The 5,014-nt window shown below is 39.3% G+C and overlaps 1 protein-coding gene across 2 annotated transcripts in view; it reads left to right on the top strand.

The window, feature by feature from the left end:
- The window catches only part of sbf2 (SET binding factor 2), a 95,853-nt gene that overhangs the window by 1,278 nt on the left and 89,561 nt on the right, over positions 1 to 5,014 (top strand). The window lies entirely within an intron of this gene.

Genomic DNA, 5,014 nt, shown 5'->3' with positions numbered 1-5,014 from the left:
TTATACAGCTGCGAGGAAAGGCAGTCCTTGTGCACAGACACATCCTCTGCGCTCTTCTCTCTGCGCCTTGTTCTGGAGCAGGACAGGAAGCTCGCCATGCTCCCACTTACAGTACATGTCATGCCTCACATTCTTTCCACCCAAGAGTGGGAACAGCTTTGCACGATTTTCTAAGCATTGATAGATAAACATTGCACATATGGTCTTCATATTTCTAATTTTACATAACTGGTACTTTGCAAAAGCTCACACCTCTGCATTTTCTTGCCATTCATCCAGCTGTGAGGATCCAGTAAGAGCTGTTGCTCAGTGAGCAGCCTGGAGAAAGTAAAAATATTCAGATAATCAGCCAAAAGGGAACAAATTAGTTCCTAGCCTCTTCCAGTGGCATCCATCCAGCACCATGTGTGTCAAAGAGATGCCAGAGCAGCTGAATCCTCTTAGTCGCCATAGCTTGCTATGCACAAATGGTAAACAGTGTCTTTCATCGGCTCTGTGCATCCCAGCAAAAACTGACAAATGATATTTTTGTGCTTTGGGGACAAAATGTTCCTGGCATCACTAAAAGTGTCTGAATGGATTTACATTCAGAGACTGTGAGTTCAGTGTTTTGGGTACTGAGGATGATGTCTGGCATCTCAGATTGTGTTTGATTAGAGTGCAGTGACAGGTTTATGACTCATGCACATATAAACCTCTCCAGAGGCTAGAAAATGACCCTCCATTCCTTATTGAATTGTATTTGTCTGCTTTAATTATGTTTTGCTGAGTATAATGAAGTGTCTCAGTCGGTTCAAGCCCTGCTTAGGTGTCTTTGTTGGTATGTGGGAGTGATTTTCTCAGAAAATGAAAATGGCTTTTGTATAAATACAGAGGAGAATGAAAATAATGACTGTGTCTTTAAATGCCTTTGGCCAATGCAGGTGGATCATAGAAGTTAGCTTGGTCACAGTAATGTACAGTAGACAACAAAGATAACACATTTCCCCATCCATCTTGCTGGTTAATTCAAACCAGGGATCCCTGCATGCTCATCAACAAGCCTACATAGCGCTGGTTTTTGTTCACTGGCCTGACCCAGCTCTTATTATTAGATTACTATTTACTAGTTGGAAATAATGCTAAGCATGCAATCTGTTGAGGAATAGGCTCAGTTCCATTTTGTAGTGAATCTGAATTACGCTGTAGAAACAATCAGTCCATGTAAATTGACAGAATCCACACTTTTCATTTTTAATATGGGCAATATGAGTACTGTAATGTAAAGAATAGCCTTTGCAATAAACAGAAGGCTTTGCTTTTGTCCTAACATGTAGCTACCTTTCAGAAATATCAGTGCACAGTATTGATGGAGTATGAATCTGGGTGACATATGTGAAAGTAGGAGTGCTGGCAGATACAGCGCTTGGAGCTCCAGGACCGAGTAGTAAAGAAAGCCACAATAAAGTATTGCCAAGAGAATACTATAAGGTGCTGTGTAGTAAATATCCTTGCTGAGTTCTGTTTGGATGATTACTTTGCAGTTGTACAACCCAGTTTTATTGACTTGTTTGTTTTGCTCTTTTCTCGCTTTCCTTTGCACTGTGGGAATGAATATAAATCCAGTCTCTCCAGCAAGAAGACTCGTTTTATTTTCACCGTGAGACCTGACTTCTCTAGAAATCTTTATTGAAAGTCATACTTGGTACAGCAGACCAAAAGAGAGAAAAAACATCAGTGGGGACAACTTGTAATCTTGTACTTATTGTTGACCATAAAGCCTATTCCAGGTACACTGTATAATTTTAGTGCTTGGAACATGTGAAAATAAAATGACTTGAGAAGCTGATTCCTCCATTAGAAACCTGACCAGTGTATGTGTCCGTGAGGGCCAATGTCTTGAGCCACAAAGTTTGGAAATATTTTCCCCAGTAATGTTGGGATGTGATGGATGCAGTCTGTTTTGAAACTGCTTTGTATATGTGATGTTTTACTTTTGCAGAAGGACCTAGTTTTCCTTTATTAGCATATACAGTCCGCCATGCGGTTTGCCCTAAATTGTTATCCTCCAAGTGAAAAAGAGGAACCTGCCCAGCTGCTTTTCTTGAATAATTTATTGGATGGATTTCATAAGTCTTTATTGAATCAAACTTCTTCTGGAATGTGTTGAGAAAGGGCCCAATCTCTACTCTGTGTGATTTTATGGTTTGGATTTTCTGGCCTGTGCTTGGGGAATGGCTTATGTAACGTATGTAGCACAATCTTGCAGAATCACAAAAAATGATCCATAGTAAAGTGCTTGCATCTGCTGATTAGTCATATTGCTACAGTCACAAGAAAAACTAATGGCACTATTTGCAATTTCCTGGTTTTCTGCATAAATTGGTCATGAAATGTAATCTGATCTCCATCAAAGTCACAAATATCAACAAACACAATATTTCTAAGCTGATAAAACACAAACAGTCATGATCTTTCATATCTTTACTAAACATACAATGTGATGGTGGAAAAAGTAATGGCAACACAAAGCTTCTCATGTCACCAAGCGTCACCCGGAGTATGGTGTTAGCAAACCTGGAGTCCAATCAATGAAACAAGAATAGTGGTGTGTTTTAGATCTGCCTCGACTAATAAAAACCCTCAAACAGCATCATTGTGCTGTTCACAAGCAGCATCAGCTGATGTGAGCCATGCCTCACAAACAAGAGATCTCAGAAGACCTTCGATTAAGAGTTGTTGATTTGCATGTAGCTGGAAAGGCTTACAGCCCAACATTATATATTGTCAGTTTAAATAGGTTACAATTTAAATCTTTGCTCATGTGCAGCTGTCTTTATTGATTTTTAAATGTTCAGAAATATGTTCCCGTCACTCTTTTGCATGTGATTACTGATGTTAATGTGGTCAAAGTCATCAGTGAAATTCATGCCAGTTGATTTTCTGATAGTCTATGCTATACATGCATATACTGTATATATAAATAAAAAAAGAACGAATAGGTGAATAGTCACACTGAACAGCCAACTGACAAAATCCTTCATCAGGTCCACCCTGAGGTCTCATCGTTTCAGCGAATGGCTGCACTGTTTAGTTCCATGTTACTGACATGAAACACTGTGCTTTTTCTTGCACCATCGTCTGATTACAACATGAAATGAAAAAATGGGGTTGTTTATGCTCTTACCAAAAATTCCAGAATATGACAAATGTATGCTTATTTTTTAAATTTCCAGTTTTAAATAAAATTACATTTTGTCATAACTAAGAATTTATTTATAAGGCTGGAAATTTTTCACAAGATCAGAATGTTGTTTGGGAGGTTTCCAGGAACCTGTATTCAGAGGCTGCATTTTTACATTTCTAAACTCTTTGAGCATTTGTTTAAAAATATGTTGCGTAAACAAGGTTCAACGAAGCTATTTACTCTTGCTAATCAGCCCAAGATTATATGTGACAGCTGTTTATATGGACTAAAGTGATGGCTGAAAGCCACATGTTAACTTAGTATTACATTGTCTGAATACACTCGCTTCATTCACTCAAGTTGAGACTGGCTCTTCCAGCAGCTGGAAATGTTGATTCATGTTGTAGAACCCAGATTTTGAAGTGCTGCCATGTGTTGTGGTTGGTTTTCTAATTTATTAGTTATTCAAGTCAAGTTGAATCTGTATTGTGTTATCAGCAATAACATAAACACTTTGTCGTGTGGTGATAAGCACCATCTGTGACATCTGCAACACAACCCTGTACATCAGATAGCGTTTTCATAGGTAAGTCATGAAACCGATATTTAAAAATCACACCTGTGACATATGCAATGGACATATACTATTGTCCAGCACAAGACTGGGAGTGGAATATTATTGAAAGGTGAGCATTAACTGCATGTTCGGTCCGTAGGTGACAGCACAGTGTGTAGCTGTAGAGAATATGAAGTCGTTACGCTGCATTTAATTTTTGGTAAATGCGCCTTCTTGGGAGCAGCACGCTCATTATTCTTCATAGAGATAAACAGTACATACATCTCTAAATAAATTGTAAAAAACGATCCTATACAGCTACATGCCTGTAAAGCACTGTAGCAGATGCTTCAACTACGTCCAAACGTCCACTTTAGGGTTCAGTTTGAGCACAAAAAGGACAGAAATCAATGCAGCAGTGTTTGTGTTACCTGCTGACAGCTGCTAGCTAGTGTTAACTCCCAAACTGAGAGCTGAACAGAGCTGAGGTTATCCATTTTGGATTACCACGGTCAATAAAGTGGGATCGAAATGATTTAAACAACTTTTTAGTCAAACAAAACAAGAATGTATGCAGGTATATACAGCACATATCTCCTAAAATGGCACCCCCCCATCCCAACATTCAATATGGTGTGACTTAATTTCACATTTTCTATTCTTTACACCTTATTATCTGTATTGGTTATAAATAGGCAGGAAGTTTTAGATTTTAGTGCAAAGTTGGAATTGATAATTTCTTTTATGGTCATAAAGTTCAAAAATCATCTTAGGAAACCACATCTCTAAAATATCTGATATTTTCAGTAGTAAGTAGTATTACTGTAGACTCATTATGGCATAATAACAGCCACAATAACCTCACAATAGCCTCCGTGTGACCACAAAATGACTCATTGTTCAGAGGTTTACAGTTGAAAAACATTCACTGTCAATTTTCATGTCTGACCCATGGCCCCGAGATGGTTGCAGAGGTTTATCAGTAAAGTCGTACATCCTTCAGATAGCTGTGGATGCCATATCCTAGGCCGTGTATTATCACCTTAATGTTGTTAAGGGACGTATGCACAGGCCCTCTTTGTGGACTTCAGCTCGGGATTCAACACCATCATCCCAGACATCCTCCACTCCAAACTGACCCAGCTCACTGTGCCTGCCCCCACCTGTCAGTGGATTACTAGCTTTCTGACAGACGGGGAGCAGCAAGTGAGGCTGGGGAAAACCACATCCAGCACCCGGACAATAAGCACAGGTGCCCCCCAGGGATGTGTGCTCTCCCCTCTGCTGTTTTC

This window comes from Monopterus albus, unplaced genomic scaffold, assembly GCF_001952655.1.
Source record: "Monopterus albus unplaced genomic scaffold, M_albus_1.0 scaffold4.1, whole genome shotgun sequence".
NCBI lineage: Eukaryota > Metazoa > Chordata > Actinopteri > Synbranchiformes > Synbranchidae > Monopterus > Monopterus albus.
This window is presented reverse-complemented; position numbering and strand designations above follow the sequence as displayed.